Source organism: Spermophilus citellus (genome assembly GCF_964194105.1).
Source record: "Spermophilus citellus genome assembly, chromosome: X".
NCBI classification, from domain to species: Eukaryota; Metazoa; Chordata; class Mammalia; order Rodentia; family Sciuridae; genus Spermophilus; species Spermophilus citellus.
In genome coordinates this window covers 92,325,578-92,344,130 of record NC_138190.1, presented here as the reverse complement: position 1 = coordinate 92,344,130, position 18,553 = coordinate 92,325,578, and positions in this window count along the sequence as shown.

The window sequence follows — 18,553 nt, the reverse complement described above, 5'->3', positions numbered from 1 at the left end:
CTCACTTATAATATATGCCTCTTTTTCTTTATCATGTCTTATTAGTGCATTATAATTATACATAATAGTGGGGTTCACTGTGACATATTCATACATGCATATAACATAATTTGTTCTCTTTCATTCCCTAGCATCCCTGTTTCCCTCCCCTCCTTTGGAAACACTTCCTCTATTAGTATCCATTCTATTTATTTTTTTAATTGGTTCATTATAATTTTCTCTTTCTATAGATGTGAAAGGCACAGAATGATCATTTTTTTCTATCCTACAAATCATCTAGCCAGTGTCATCTAGATATGATGGATAATTAGGATATTTCATATAATTCTAAAATATTAGAAATAGAAAATGCCATTATAATAAAAATTATTAACATTATCAAATCCTTAGGTATTAATTAAACATTTATATTAAATATTAATCAAATTACTAAATATTAAGTTATTAAAGTTATTATTTTAAATTCCATAATAATAATTCAAGGAACACAATTATGATTCTATGAAAGATAAGAATAAAACCAGCTTTACAAATATACTCATGAACACAGAAACACTAATAAATTGAATTCTACCTCATATCACAGAATCAGTTTTCACCCACTGTTGGAAATTATGGTATTTTGTTTGAAAACGTGTGTACACTTTGGTCTCTCTACTTTTTAATTCAAATTTCAAAAATACTTTCTTTTTTTTACTTTCATTGTTGACTATAATTATTGAAGGATATAGAAAATAACAACTCCAGAGAGAAAAGGAAAACAATGGGCTCTAGACTTTTACAATTTCCTTCATCTATAACTGTTCTCCTGACTGCCCAACTGACACATTCTGCTATGACTCAATCTCACTGAGCCCTATGAAACTCAGACCCCTATTGTAACCAGTTGCCATTTTCCTCTTTAAAATGTGCCCCTCCAATGCTTAATAAAACATCATTGGTCCATTGAGGTCTATCTCCATTTCTTTTTCTTTCTCTTTAATTTGCTTTCAGTTATAAAGTTAATATTTCTTAAAGGCAATTTTCATTTCCAGGTGGTCTTATAATAGTTTTGAAAAAAAGCAGGCTTGAGCTTCTGCTTTGAAAATGGTGTTGTAGATTCCACATATCAGAGAAAACATTTGACCTTTGGTTTTTGAGGATTGGGTTTATTTCACTTACCATGATAGTCTCGACATCCATCCATTTACCAGCAAATGTTGTATAGTCATTTTATAATGAATTAATTAAAAAATAACTATGGGTAAATGGCAGAAAGATCAGTAGAATAGAAGGAAGGGAACAGGGAGGGAAGGGGAAGAAGAAGTACTTGGGAATGAATTAGAATAAGATATATTCCATGCTTTTATAATGATGTCAAAATGGGTTCTACTGTCCTATATAACTAAAAGTACCAATAAAATTAATTAATTTTAAAAAAAGAAAAAATGGTATTTTTCTCTATAGCAAGTAGTTCCCACACAAACCAACATGTAAGAAAAATCTGCTTTGAGTCATGATGAAGTAATCAGAACCACACTTGATCTCCTAAAATAAGCACTTAACAAGCTGAATAAAATATGTGAAACTATGATTTTTAGAAACTAGAAAAGGGTAGCATAAGACTAGGATCCAAGAGACAAAGGAAACAAAAGAGATTAAAGGAAGTCAAACAGAGATGAGAGCGCTAGGTGAATAGAGACAGGACATTCAGTAAAGACCAAGGGAATATCATATTCTAGAATGAGGGCCTAAATTAGCAGTGAAGACTATACTAGAACCATTTCTAGAAAAAGGATCAAGCTGTTGCACAAGTAACTGAACTGCTTCTCATAAAAAAGGAAATGTTTTGAAGATAAAACAAGCATTCAACAAAGTGAAATTGCAATGTCCAACATTCCATCAAAATTAAAAAACCTATGAAGAAGAAAATGTGACCCATAAGCACAGAAAGATTGATTTATAATAGAAACTGGAAACAGACATGATTGAATAATAAACAGGAATTTTAAAATAGTTATTATAAATATCTTCAAAGATTAAAGAAAAACATACACACAATTATGAGAGAAATGAAAGAAAAAATAAAGAACCAAGAGGGACTTTTTTATTTATTTATTTATTTATTGGTTCCAGGGATTGAACTCAGGCATAGATAACCACTTTGCCACATCAGCCCTTTTTTATATTTTATTTAGAAACAAGGTCTTGCTAAGTTGCTCAGGGCCTCACTAAGTTGCTGAGGCTGGCTTTTGAACTTGCCATGCTCCTGCCTCAGCCTTTCTAGTTGCTGGAGTTACATGTGTGCTCCAAAGTGCCAGGCCCAAGATGGATGTTTATTGATACAATATTTGAAATGAAGATAAGCTATCTGAGCTTAAATCAGGAAGGACACCACAAAAGAAAAACTCAGTGAATCTGGAGACATACCAATAGAAATTATCCAAATTGAAGCATAAGAAAAAAAATCTGACAAAAAATCTTAATTGAATCCTCATGGCACATGAAAAAATATCCAGCAAATTAATATATGTGTAATTGAAACTTACTTTGACATTTTTGTGTGAAGACCAGTACAGAGGGACAAAGATAAGAACAATGTCAGACTTTTGATCAGAATATTTGCAATCCAGAAGAGAGTTAATAACATCAATACAGGGCTGAAAGATGGAAAACTATCCAAAAAGAATTCTATATTAAGTGAAAATAACCCTTAAAAATGAAAGCAAAAATACTTTTCCAGGCAAAAAAAAAAAAATATGCTGAGAGAATTTGTAGTTGTCAAATCTCCACTACAAAAATGTTAAAAGTACGTCTTTGACCAGAAGGAAGTGATACCAGAAGAAACTTCTACAGTTAGTAATATAGAGCTGTAGAAATGGTAAATGTGTGGGCAAATTTAGAAGACTATTTTCCCATTTTTAATTTCCTTATAACTGATTGTCTGAAGTAAAAATTAGGGGCTGGGGATATAGCTCAGTAGGTAGAGTGCTTGCCTTGCATGTATAAGGCCCTGGGTTCAATCCCTAGCACTACACACAACAAAGGTAAAAATTATATCAAACTATTGTTCAGTTTATAACATATGTTGAAATGGAAAGAAATCTCATAATTATATCATAACATGATTTGTCATATTATGACAGTATTTAAAGGTAGACAGTGAAAATGTAAATGTACATATCATAGACTCTATACCAAAATATGTGGAGCATGTTGGAGACAAACATCATGGTAGTTCTAAACTCAACTATATGAGTATAATCATATTAAAGATAAATAGTCTAAATACTCCAATTAAAAGGCAGTCAAAATAGATTTTTTTAAAGAGCCAACCAAAAATAAAATGACCAGTACATGGATTTTAAAGATAAAAATACAGTCTCTTTGTAAAAGAGGAAGAAAGATAATACCATGCAAACACTATTCATAAAATAAATGCAATAGTCATATTAATATCAAAGTAGCTTCAGGACAAAAAAGATTGCCAGGAGCAAAAAGAATATTTCCTCATAATAATAAGCCAAGTGACCAGAGGATATAGCAATCCTAAATGTGCAAGCACTTAATTATGTTATAGAGCTTTAAAATATACAAAGAAGGACTAATAGAACTGCATAAATAAATAGGCCAATTCCCAATTGCAGTTGGAAATTTCAAAATTCCTTTCTTTATAATCATTTGAACAAGTAGACAGAAAATTAGGAAGGATATAGAATTCTTGGACAACAAAACAATTCAACTTTACTAAATTAAAATTTTATAGAATAGCTGTCCAATAGGCAAACATACATTTGTTTCAAGTTTGCATGAAAGAGCCATAAATTGAGTAATAAAAATTTCAATTAATAACAAAGTAGTAAAATCATAAAGACAATGTTCTCTAACCACAGAAGAATTAAAATTTAGATCAATAACAGAAATATATTCATAGTCATGCATAGCTCCAGCAGCTGAAATTTAAACCTTTATGAGCTTCAAGTGTCAAAGGACAGAGCTGGAGGCCAGAAGAGTAACTAGAAATTAAGATTAATCCCTAAAAGCAAGGAAATCACGAAGACTGAGTTAAAACTCTGCCCAAGCCATGAAATGACTGCAAAATTATCCATGCAGAGGAAATAATTTGGACAGGACAAGCTAAAAAAGGAACAATCATGGAAGTCCTTAAGAATGGAACAGAATGGTACCCCATTAATATGTACAATTTTTATGTTTTTAACTATTGGTTAAAACAAATAAGACCTCTTATTTAAAAAATAAAAGAATAGAACAGAGATATCAGTCATTGTATACTGTGGGTAAGACCAAATTTGCAGATTGAGAGCAGGCAAAACCAAAACAAAACAAATGCAATAAAAAATCCCAATATCTATTTATGATTTTTAAAATTTTCTGTAAAATAAGAAGGGAATTTTCTCAACCTGATGAAGTATACATATGAAAAATCTATAGCTAATATATGAATTCCTTTCCTCTAAGATGAGAAATAGGGTAAGAATATCAACTATTATCACAAAACATTGTCGAAAGAAAATAAAGAAAACCTACATTAAAAGATGTGATAAGTGTATGGATTGAAAGATTCAATATTTTTAAGATGTCAGTCAGCACTTTGTGTGTACATCTAAGACTGAACATATAAATCAATTAAATAGCTCTTAGACCAAAAAAAAAATAGATCTACACTAATAAGATCAATTTGGTGTTTTGTTTGTTTGTTTGTTTAACAGCCACAAGATAATTCCCTAAGAAACCCTGAGTTTTTTCAGTACAGGTGCTGAAACAATTAGACATACAGATAAAAAAACAACATGAACGTGAATTCACTACAAACCATATACAAAAATTAACTGAAATAGCTCGTAAGCCTAAATATAACAGCTAAAGCTATAATTTTTTGAGAATAGAAACAGACAAAATAAATATGGTCTATGGATCATCTGTGTCCTACAGTCTATTTTGGCACAGCACAATGTCTAAGGATATTTTTTAACATGTTTAAAGGATAGAGGAAAATATGCAATAGAAACCATAACCCTCACAGCCTAAAATATTTGCCATCCGGCCTTTACAGAAAAGTTCTGCTTTCTGGCTGCCAAGAGCTGAACAGCTTTCCTCCACCACACCCTTTCACCATGATGTTCTGCTTCATCTTTGTTCCAGAGCAATGAGTTGGTCAACCATGTTCTAAAACCTCTGAAACAATGAGCCCCAAACAAACTCCTCCTTTAAGCTGTTCTTGTCAGGTATTTGCTTACTCCAACAAAATGCTAACACAGATATTATTTAGGATATGAAAAATAAATGTATGACAATCAAATTTTTGTGGATAAAATTTTTAAAAGATTGGCAATTCCAAGTGCTGGGGAAGATATGGACAATTGCAAACTCTTGTCTATTGCTGTGAATGCAAACTGGGTTAACTTTGGAAAAGAGTTTGGTCTCCTGCAACCAGAGTTGGAGAGAACTGACTAGAAAAAGAGCATGAGAGAACATTTTGAGTTATAGAATTATTGTATACTTTTATTATTGTGACAGTTACTCAGGCATACATATGTGAAAATTCAATGAATTGTTATAAAATGGGCACACCTTCTTGTATAAAAGTTATATGTGCCTCAATAACTTTTTCAAATTAAATGCATATGAGCTATTGAAAGTGAAGTAATATGAGTGAAATAAAGACAAAACTTGAGGCTTACCTTCAAAAGCAATGTAGGAAATTCTCAAAAGACATTCCATTGGCTAAGATTAAATGAAGAGGCTGCCAGAAATAGAGGAGACACTGTCGATTTTTTACCTAATAGCTATTATGCCCTTCTTTCTTTCTGGGTAGCCATTTTGTAACTCTGAGTGAAAACAGACCAAGCCCAAAGTTGTCATAGTAACAATATCATAGCGGAAAAATGAAAAGAACCTAGGTCCTTGAATTATATTACTGAGCCAACTAAAATGCCCTACCAAGGATATGCCCACTCTGAGTTTCTTCTAATGAGATAAATATATTTCTTCATTGTTGTTTTCTATTACATAAAGTTTTCTGTTACTTGATGAACTGAAGGCATCATGACCAATAATTACACTACTAACTGAAGTCTTGGGAAGGAACTCACTATGGAATACTGGGTATCTCAGTGGCTGGAAGTTTCCATAAAAAAAAAATTAAAGTTAAAAGTGGAAGGTAAACTACTATAAGGCACCAGAGTCATCTAAGCTTATATAGGCTCCATTTGAGAAAAACCTAACATAAATGAAAAGTATTGTGTGCATGTATGAATATGTAACAACAAATCCCATCATTATGTACAACTATTAAGCACCTATACAAAATGGGGGAGAAAGAAGACATATGAAAGTAATTTCTTAATTTAAAAATGTTATATTTAACTTTACAAAGTATTTAAATGAACTTATTTATTAACTTGATTTTTGCAGAGATATATAAACTCTTAATTCTAATTATAAATAAAATAGTCACAAGTCATATGATGACATTTTGGTCAATGTCATACTGCCCATGTGATAGCATTCCAATAAAATTATAATGAATCTATTGTTTAGTGACATCATAGCCATCAGAATGTCATAGCAAAATGCATTAATCACTGCCAGCCTTATTGAAGTATAGCACATACAATGGGGTACAGTACATAATACATGATTATAATGATAAATGACTATGTTCCTGGTTTTTATATATGCTATTACTACTTTTTATTGTTATCTTAGAGTATTCTCCTATTTATTTTAAAAAAGCTTAGTGTATGCCAGCAGCAGCCTCAGACATTTTGTTTACCATGTCTCTTGATTACATCATTTTCTCATGTTTGACTTAATCTCCCCCCATGTTGTTTTGTTCATCATGACACAAGGATCAATAGGCTAGACCATATATATGCCATGGTGTGTAGCAGGTGATACTATATAGGTTTGTGCAAGTAACTTTCTTCACATAACAATGAAATTGAGGTGATTTCTCAGAAGATATTCCTGTCATTAAATGATGTATAATTGTATAAACAATATGGACCTCCTCTAGCACTTATGAAAATTTAGTTATGCTAAATAATGTTAATCCCCACCATTTTTCATATTCTCCCTGAGGTACATATATAGTAACATTATTCTATCTACTTTCCAAGTGGAGAAATAAAGGAGGTTTTTTTAAAAAAAAATCTAGTGACTCACCCTGGAGTATTTGATAGAAATGACCACTTGAAATTGGAAATAGAAGTAGAATCAGAATTCAGTCACAGACTGATCTTTGGTCCTTTTAACAACAGCACCAAACTTCATCTCTTTCTGGAAGAAAATAAATGACAACATGCGATACATTGAAAATCAGGGTTAGTTTATCTGCAACTGTGAAAAATACAGCAGGTTATTTGCTAACATATATCATCTCCAAAGAAAAGAAAATAAGACCAGATAAGCAGGAGGGCACTGTAGTTCTTCAGTTGTAGGTTGAGTATTAGACTTTGAACATTGAACAATACATTAAAAAAGAAGAACAAAGAAAAACGCCTGAACAATACATCAAAAAAGAAAAAGAAAGATATTCCAAGCAACAGGCTAAGTAAGTATCTGAGACAAGGAAGAGTTACAATTCATAATTAAATAATTACATTTGACTTATTTATGTGGGACCTAAGGCAAACTAATTTCATTTGCAGAAATGGATAAAGATGACATAGAGAACCATTACAGGCTTATTTAGAAGGGAACAAAGGAAACACAATGAAAAGCAATGTTTTATCAAAAGAAAATCAAAAGCAAAGAATTCAAATGCCTAAATTCTTTATGGTAAGAATAGTACAGAGAAATTTAGAGTTCTAACCAACAAGAGAGCACATGTAAATCCTCTAACCTCTCTGATGTTCTAAATGTAATTCCAAAAATGAAACAGATGGGCTGGGGGTTTGGCTCAGTGGTAGGGCACTTGCCAGTATTTGAAGTCCCTAGGTTTGATCCCTAGCACTACAAAAAAGGAAACATATAAATCCAAGACCCACACATGCCTATGGAATACATCTTTCTAACATGTTTATGCAACAGCAGGAGCTCATTCAAATGACTGAAACAGATCAAAATAAAATATATATTTCTAATAAAAGTTTGGTTTGCAGTTCTAGGGATCTAACTGAGGCCCTCACACACGCCAGGCAAGTGTTTTACCACTGAACTACATCCATAACCCAAAAAGTTATTTTGTATGTTAGCAAAATATCCTAGGATACTAACTATATTTAATCAACATGTATTTCTTTACTATATGCTACTCTGAGTCAATACTTTTTCTGTTATTTCAATCTACTCCTTAAATTCGGTTTCCTCATTTACAAAAGCTTCCAGAACTCAGGTCTTTGCTCTATCCTGGATGACAACTAGTGAGTCTGAGAAAGTAATTCATTTTACAATTTTCTGGTAGCACTAGGATACCATGTTTATTCCTCACCTCCTCTTTGTTCTCCATATAGGAATCTCATTTCAACAGATGCTTCTGGGTACAAACCACTTTGACAAAGCTTGTAAACTAGAGAAAGTACATTTAATATCCAACCATCAATGTCATGAATAATATAATCTTAGATGAGCATTTGTTTTCTCTGGCTATGAAAGTTGTGTAATAACCCAACATTATGAGAATTCAGTGAGAAAGTATATGTAAAAGTACTTCAAAAATGGTAATATATTATACAAAGATAGGGATTCCCCCAAAGCCTGAAAGAGTATAGCAGTCCCCTTAGCTAAGGTTTCACTTTCCATGACTTCAATTATCTGCAGTCAACTATTGTCCAAAGTATCAACTAAAAATTCTGGAAATAAGTAATTCATAAGTTTTTAAATAACTTTTAATTCAGAGTATTTTTATCATTATTCTACTTTATTAGTGGTGATTGTCACTAATCACTTACTGTACATGATTTATAAATTAAACTTCATTGTATGTATTTTGTGTAGGACTAAACATATTGTGTGTGTGTATGTATGTATATATATATATATATATATATATATATATATATATATATATATGTATATATACATGTATACACTCACACACACACACATACACACACTCACACAGAGAGAAAGAAAGGGAGGGAGGGAGAGAGTATTCAGTAGTGTCTGTAGTTTCAGGCATCCATTGGGATCTTGAAACATGTGTCCCATAGATAAGGGGAACTACTCTAACTCCTGTTCGGGGTGAGAACTCAAAGCTCTGAATTATAACCAGTAGGACAAAGAGGCTGAAGACACTACTCACATTATTCTACACATGAGGACACAAGGTAATTCATCAGGTCTAACAATTTCTGTCCAACACCACAGATTTTAAAAGAACATAGTCATATGAATACAACATGACTTTGTAGCTCTCTATCCTGTTTGTATTAAAAATAACATAAACCAAGTATATCTTGCAGAGAAGTTATTCAGATGTGTTTTCATATATCCAACTGTATGCATGAAAAATGCACTGGTCTATATGGGCCTGTGTATTTATTAAGACTGAAACCCTGGTGTTGCTATAGAATTCCCATTATATCTTAAGTGGTATCTTAGGAATATCTTAGGAATATGTGCTAGAAATATCTTAGGAATATCTTAGGAATGTGTGCTAGAAATGACATAAAATGAGCTTCTACTCTTAGCTCAATACATTTTTCAGATATAATTAGTTCTATTTGTGTGTGTGTATGTGTGTCTGTGTGTGGGGGGTGGGTGTTGTGTGGGTGTTTGTGTGTGGTGCTGGGGATTTTATTCATTTTTTTAAATTTTATTGAGTAAGTATAGTTTTGTCAATAAGTATTAGCCTTAAATTAAAATCATGGATTCACAAAATTTGACTTTATTACTGATAAACACCCCTGTAATCATTACACTTCCTTGTTTTCTATTTTGGTTTGTTTATTTTTGGTACTGGGAATTGAACTCAGGGGTGCTTAACTACTGAGCAACATCTCCCACCCTTTTTATATTTTATTTAGAGACAGGATCTTGCTGAGTTGCTTAGGGCCTCACTAGGTTGCTGAGGCTGGCTTTGAACTTGCACTCTTCCTGCCTCAGTCTCCCAAGCTGCTGGTATTACACGTGTGCACCACGGTGTACAGTTTACAGTCCCATGTTTTAAAAAAGTTTGTCAAGATAAAATATATGTACTTTAAAAATATTCATTGAGATATAGTACATGTACTATAAATGATACTATTCAGTTATTTTGATTATATTCATGGAGTTGTACATCATCATGACATTCTAATTTTAGAACATTTTCATCACCCCCCCAAAAAAACTCCATGTCCATTAAACGCAGATGATCTCCATTGCCTCATAGCACCCCAGAACCCAACCCCAGGCAACTAACAATCTAATAACTATCAGTATAGCTTTGCTAATATGGGCATTTCATATAAATGAAATCATACAATATGTGTCCCCTTTTTACTTCTTTTTTTCACATAGCATATGTTTTCAAAGATTTTCTATGTTGTTTCATGTACCACCATTTAATTTCTGTTTTACTACTCAATAACATTCCATTATAGGGCTACATCACATTTTTAATCCATTTATCAGTTTATGGATATTTGGGGTTTTTCTACTTTGCAGCCATTAGCAATGAACATCTGTGTGCACATTGTTGAGTGGTCATAAATTTTCATTTGTATTAGGTGTATATCTAGATAGGGAATTGCTGGGTCATATAATTTGATCTCAACTCTTTGAAGAACCACCAAACTGATTTCCAAAATGACTGAAACTTTTTACATTCCCACCACCAGTGTTATGAGGGATCTAATCCTTTCACATCCATTTCAACATTTGTTGTTCTTTTCCTTCTTAAATTGTGACCATCCTAATGGGTGTAAAGTGATATCACATTGTGATTTTGATTTGCAATTGACTGCATTTTCTTGATGACTCCTGATGTTGAGCATCTTTTTTGTGGGGTGTTTTTTTTTGCCATTTGTTTATCTTCTTTAGAGAAATTTTCACTCAGTTACTGTGCCCATTTTTTAATTGGGATATATGTGTTGTATCACTTACTTATAAAGTGTCTTTATCTATTCTAAATACTAGACCACTTTCAGATATATAATTTACAAATATTTTCTCCCATTCTGGGAGTTGTCTTTTTACTCTCTTGATGGTTTTGTGTGTGTGTGTGTGTGTGTCAGAGTTTTTACTTTTGATGAAGTCTAATTTATCTATTTTTTGATTCTGTTGTCTCTGCTTAAGTGTCATACCTAAGAAACCACTGCCTAACTCAATGTCACAGCACTCTCTCATTTCACCTAATTAATTTGCTTTTCAGAAATATCACAGCTTTGTTGATATAATTCACATACCATACAAATAACAATTTAAAATGTACAATTCATGTACTTGTTGATTGATTGTATGTCCTCCTCTGAGAAGTGTCTGTTCAGGTCCTTGGCCCATTTGTTAATTGGGTTATTTGTTATCTTATTGTTTAATTTTTTGAGTTCTTTGTACATTCTGGATATTAGGGCTCTATCGGAGGTGTGGGGGGTAAAAATTTGTTCCCAGGATGTAGGCTCTCTATTTACCTCTTTTATTGTTTCTCTTGCTGAGAAAAAACTTTTTAGTTTAAGTAAGTCCCATTTGTTTATTCTTGTTGTTAACTCTTGGGCTATGGGTGTCCTATTAAGGAATTTGGAGCCCGACCCCACAATATGTAAATCGTATCCAACTTTTTCTTCTATCAGACGCAGTGTCTCTGATTTGATATCTAGCTCCCTGATCCATTTTGAGTTAATTTTTGTGGATGGCGAGAGAAAGGGATTCAATTTCATTTTGTTGCATATGGATTTCCAATTTTCCCAGCACCATTTGTTGAAGATGCTATCCTTCCTCCATTGTATGCTTTTAGCCCCTTTATCAAATATAAGATAGTTGTAACTTTGTGGATTAGTCTCTGTGTCTTCTATTCTGAACCATTGGTCCACCTGCCTGTTTTGGTACCAGTACCATGTTGTTTTTGTTACTATTGCTTTGTAGTACAGTTTGACCTCCGGTATCGCTATACCTCCAGATTCACACTTCCTGCTTAGAATTGCTTTTGCTATTCTGGGTCTTTTGTTTTTCCATATGAATTTCATGATTGCTTTGTCTATTTCTTCAAGATATGCCATTGGAATTTTGATTGGCTCACCATCTCTAGCAATCAGAGAAATGCAAATCAAAACCACCCTAAGATACCATCTCACTCCAGTAAGATTGGCAGCCATTATGAAGTCAAACAACAATAAGTGTTGGCGGGGATGTGGGGAAAAGGGCACACTTGTACACTGCTGATGGGGCTGCAAAATGGTGAGGCCAATTTGGAAAGCAGTATGGAGATTCCTGGGAAAGCTGGGAATGGATCCACCATTTGACCCAGCTATCGCACTTCTCGGACTATTCCCTGAGGACCTTAAAAGAGCGCTCTATAGGGATACGGCTGCATCAATGATTATAGCGGCACAATTCACAATAGCTAGACTGTGGAACCAACCTAGATGCCCCTCAATAGATGAATGGATAAAAAAAATGTGGCATATATACACAATGGAGTATTATGCAGCACTAAGAAATGACAAAATCATAGAATTTGCAGGGAAATGGATGGCATTAGAACAGATTATGCTAAGTGAAGCTAGCCAAGCCCTAAAAAACAAATGCCAAATGTCTGCTTTGATATAATGAGAACAACTAAGAACAGAACAGGAAGGAAGAGCATGAGGAAAAGACTACAGTAAACAAAGACGAATGGGGGGAGAGAAACGGGGAGAGAAGGGAAAGCACATGGAAATGGTAGGAGACCTTCAATGATACATAAAATTATAAGAGGTTATGAGGGGCAAGGGGGAAGGAAAAAGAGGGAGAGAATTGAACAACAGCAGGGGAGGTAGAGAGGGAAGTTGGGAGGGGAGGGGAGGGGAGGGGGGATAGTAGGGGATAGGAAAGGTAGCAGAATACAACAGTCACTAATATGGCATTATGTAAAAATGTGAATATGTAACAGATGTGATTCTGCAATCTGTATTTGGGGTGAAAATGGGAGTTCAAAACACAATTTGAGTCAAATGTATGAAAGATGATATATCATGAACTATGTAATGCTTTAAATAATCAATAAAAAATAAAAAATAAATAAAATAAAATGTACAATTCATTGCTTTTTTTAGTCTATTCAGTTCTTTTCCTATTTTAAAATTGTGTGGGTTTTGTTGTTGTTGGATTTTAAGTTTTCTTTGTATATCTGGATACTAGATCTTTATCAGTTTCATGGTTTATAAATATTTCTTTTTCATTTCATTTGATATATGAAATATCTGTTTCCATTCTTTCACTTTAAATCTATGTGTCTTTAGAGCTAAACTAAGTTTCTTTTAGATGATACCTAATTGGATAAAGATTTATATAATTCTGTTAATCTCTGCCTTTTTCTTTTTCTTTTTTTCTTTACTCACCAACCTATCAATTTCCAGCACTAGAGATAAGGCCCAGGGCCTCATGTATGCTAGGTAAGGACTATATATGTTTTCATCCTTCTCCTCCGTTATTGTCTTTTATGTGTGTGTTTAATAGATATTTGTATTACATCATTTCAAATTCATTCTTATTTACTTTTGTGTACTTAGACATTCTCTAAGTGGTTGCTATGGGGATTACAATTAACATCCTAAATTTATAACAATCTAGTTTGAATTGGTAACAATTTAGCTTCTATAACATAGAAAAACTTTGCTCCAATAGAATTTTGTCATATAACCTATTTGTACTAATAATTGTCAAAAAATCCATCATTATATACCTGTGCCAATTAATATAGATTATAATTAATATTCAATATATTTTATGTCACATAAGAAATCAAAGAGGTGCCCTAAGTCAAGATAAATATAATATTTAAAGCTTTTTTATTTACCTGTGCAATTACCAGAATCCTTTATTTCTTTGTATAGATTAGAGTTCTAATCTAGTATCTTTCGTCTGAAGCATTCCTTTCAGCATTCTTATAGGGAATGTCTACTAATTATGAAATCCCATAGTATTGCGCTTTTTTTTTTAACCTGGAACTGTCCTAAGTATTCATTCACTTTCTAAATATAGTATTTCCAGATGTCTTAATCAGCTTTGTCATAACTGTGACCAAAAGACCTGACAAAACAACTTAAAGGAAGAAAAGTTTATTTTGCCTCACAGTAACAGAGGTTCAGTCCATGACTGGTCAATTCCATAGCTCTAGGTCTCAGATGAGACCAAACATCTTGGTGGAAGGGTGTGGTACAGGAAAAGCAGCTCAATTCATGACAGTCAGAAGTAGGGAGAGGGCTCCACAAACGAAGACAAAATATAAACCCCAAAGGCACACTCCCAGGCACCTACTTCCTCCCTGACACCCTACCTGCCTACAGTTACCACTCAGTTAATCCATATCATTGGATTAATCCACTGATTATGTTAGAGCTTTCATGATCTAATCATTGCACTTCTGAACATTGTTGTGCTCACACTTGAGCTTTTGAAGGGCCAGTATATATCCAAATTACTGAACTCTTGACTGATTTTTTCTTCCAGAATTTTGAATATATCATCTAACTAACTCCCTCCATGGTTTTTCTGAGGAATCTGCTCTTGATCTTATAGAAGAACATTTTATACATGGTGCTACACTTCTCTCTTGCTACTTTCAAGAATGTCTCTTTTTCTTGGTCTTTCAACAATTTTGATTATAATGTATCTCAGTGTTCATCCTTCTTGGAGTTTGTTGAAATTGTGCACTATGTAGATTCATGTCTTCAATGAAATTTGTGAGATTTTTGGTCATTATTTCTTCAAATATTTTCCTGCCCCTAACCTCTCTCCTCTCATTCTGAAATTCTTATTGTTCATACATTGGTACACTAATGGTGTGTCACAAATCTCTTGGATTCTTTTATTTTTCTTCATTCTTTTTCTTTCTGTTCCTCAGACAGGGTAATTTTAAAGAATTGATCTTCAGGTTTGTTTATTCTTTGCTCTTTGTGCTCAAATCTCTTATTAAAACTGTGTAGTTAGTTCTCATTTCAGTTATTGTACATTTCAGCTATAGAATCTCTGTTTGGTTCCTTTTATCATTTTCTTTATTGATATCACCCATTTGTTCATTCTCTTAATTTATGTTAGCTCTTTGAGCATATTTTAGATAGGTGACTGTTAGGGGTTAGATTAGGTATCCCGAAAAGCTCATGCATGAGACAATGCAAGAAAGTTTAGCACTGAAATGATTTGCTTATGAAAGCTTTAACCTAATCAGTGCATTAATCTGCTGATAGGGACTAACTGAGTGGTAACTATAGGTAGATAGGGTGTGGCTGAATGATATAGGTCTTTGGGGGTGTGCTTTGGGGTATATATTTTGTCCTTGTTCAGCAAGAACTATCTCTCTCTCTCTCTCTCTCTCTCTCTCTCTCTCTCTCTCTCTCTCTCCTTCCTGGTACCATATCCCAAGTTGCTTTCTTCTGTCACATTATTCCACCATGATGTCCTGCCACACCTAAAACCCTGAGGAATGGAGCAGGCTTTCAATGGATGGAGACCTCTGAAACCATGAGCCCCCAAATAAACTCCTCCTTTAATTGTTTTGTCAGGCCTTTTGGTCACAGCAGTAAAAAAGCTGACAAAAACAGTGACTTACAGTGTTAGTCTAGAATATCTAATACCTTAGAGAGTGTATCTACTAATTGCTTCTTTGGGCCACATATTTGTGTGTGTGTATGTGTGTGTGTGTGTTTCACGTACTTCAAAATACTTGTAGATAATTTGTTATTTGAGTATTATACTGTAGTTGTTATCCATTTGGGAAAACTTGGATAAACCTGGAGGGCATTATGCTAAATGAAATATGTCAGGTAGAGGCAGACAAATATTGCTTGATCTCACTGATGTGTGGAATCTAAAATAGTTAAAATCATAGAAACAGAGAGTAGAATGGTGGCTGTCAGGGGCTGTTCAGAGGAGAATGAGGGTTAAAGTATACAAAATTTTAGTAATGCAAGACAGATAAGTTAACAGAGATTTACAATACGGCATAGTGCCTATATCCAACAGTATGGGGCTATATACTTTAAATTTACTAGGTATTTGGTGTATTCTTACCACATACTCCAAAAATATTAATAATAAATGGGGTGGGAGGAAACTTTAGGAGTTAATGGATTTGTTCATTGTCTCAATGATTGTGAAATTTCATGGGTATACACTTAACTGCAAACTCAGTAAGTTTTATGCATTAAATATCTACAACTTTTAATATGTATATCATTCTCCAGTAGTTTAAAAAATTAAATAATAAAACAATAATGCTTGGCATAGAGTAGATATCAGTAAATATCTATATTTTAAAATATTTTTTTAGTTGTAGATGGACACAATACTTCATTTATTTTTATGCGGTGCTGAGGATCAAACCCAGTGCCTCACGCATGCTACAGCCCCAAGCCCCGTAAATATCTATTGGATAAAAAAAGGTAAGTGTGAATGATTTTAAATTATATAATTTTAAGCTTTATTTAAAATTCTGTATATTGACTTTATTTATCATTTTCCATTGCCAACAGAAGGAAATATCCCTGGCCTGTATAGGGGTGTCTTAACTTGAGGGTTAAGAGATAAGGTTAGGTCTGGTGCTGTAGCTCCGCGGGAGAGTGCTTGCCTTACATGTGTGAGGAACTGGGTTCGATCTCAGAAACATATAACAATAAATAAATAAATAAATAAATAAATAAAGATATAAAAAGAGATAAGGTTAATAGATAAATATTTATAATATTCCTATTTGCATATATATTCATTCTTGTATCCTTTTGAGAATTAAACAATTGTTAAAGATAAAATGTAACAAATTTTAAAGAGGTAAAATACAAAATGTCATCAGGGCAGAGGAATAAAAGACAAACAACTAGATAATGCACAGGCTTGGTAATGAGCTGTTCAGGTAATAAAAAGGATACTCAGAAACACTTGAAATGTGGAACTTAGAAGAAGAAAAGAGGGCACTTTAGGGGCAAAAGTGATGTCAAAACAAGTTTGGAATTCTCTAGGCTTTAAAGAGACATCTTACGTCTCAACCACAGAAGGGGATTGTGATATAAGTCTATTTTAGGAAATGATCTAGGTCTATAAAGGCAGAGATTTCTTCAGGTAGCAAATCTGACCCTGTTGCATGAACTGTTTATTCAAATTGAGTCAAATAATTTATTTGAAAATGGTCATTTAAGTATACTTTATTATGAAAGGCTTTAGTTTTCTAATATAATGTCAATATTAACAGCCAAGAAAAATCATCAAGTAGACAAAATGAGTGGAAAAGTACAAGAAACCTTGCTAGACTTCACTTTTGGGATTTCTTCTAACATCATTCAAAAATTATTTATAAAATCTCATTTTTACTTTTTAAATAAATATAAGCATGTGTACATTATTCTGCCATTCACATTCTCTGATGTTCTATTTTTTAGAAAACTAAAGGACTTTTCAAAATTCAGAAATATATTAAAATTCAGAAATATATTGTGAAAGGTTTGTTATTGTTACTATTGTTTTTGTTGTTACTTACAAATGTGAATAATGATGTGAAATAATAGAGCTCCTATAGAAAGTGTAGTTTAAGGAACCAAAGGGGTCAAATTGGTTTCTTCTAATTATGGATAAGTTATAAAAATTCCCTTTGTGTAGATAGAAATAGTTCATGCATTTAGAACTTATAAGTTATAAAGCCTACTGCAAATCAGGAGATTCAGGGAACTACATAAATATAACTTGAATTATCTGGATATCGATGTACATTGTTATTATGAATACCTTTCATTTGCTACATCTATAGATGCCTCCAGTTTCATTGTGCTCTTCCCTTTACCTTCGTCTGTTTGTACCATTTTCATGCAAACTTATACTTAACCAATTCTTCCCCTTTGATCAATTTTGATACTGTACTTATTTCTAAATCATTCTTATTCTGAGAAATCATTTTCCTTTTCCTCTTTCTTTTAGTAGAGCTGCAGGTTTATATCAATCTGATGAAACAGAATTCAATCTTAAAAAAGATTTCAATTATAAAAATACTCACAGCTATCTTATTAAAACACTTTCTCCATTACAAGGTAAGACATTTCATGAGAAAAATGGTGATAAAAAGCAATGTGAGCTCAAAGTAGATACTGTATTATTCCAAATGCTTGTCAAATTCTGAGGCTCTAATATTTCTTTTTGCATGCAAATGCTTTTAGCATTTCATTGATAGTACAGTCTACTCAGGCAAAAGATTACATTCAAAATGTTTTTGATTTTATTATACATAGGCCTTACTTCCTTTAATTGTTTCTTTCATTTCTTATTCATTTCAATCTATAGGTAGTCAGTGAAAACATCAAACTAGGCTCCTTTTTGCTTGCCTGTCCATTCTAAAATAACTTACTTTTATCATAATTTGATCAAAACCAGGAAGATTGTTTTTCTTACCAGTACCTGTTTTTGACTGATATTCTACATTTTGACTCATTTATCATACTTGAGTTCTTTG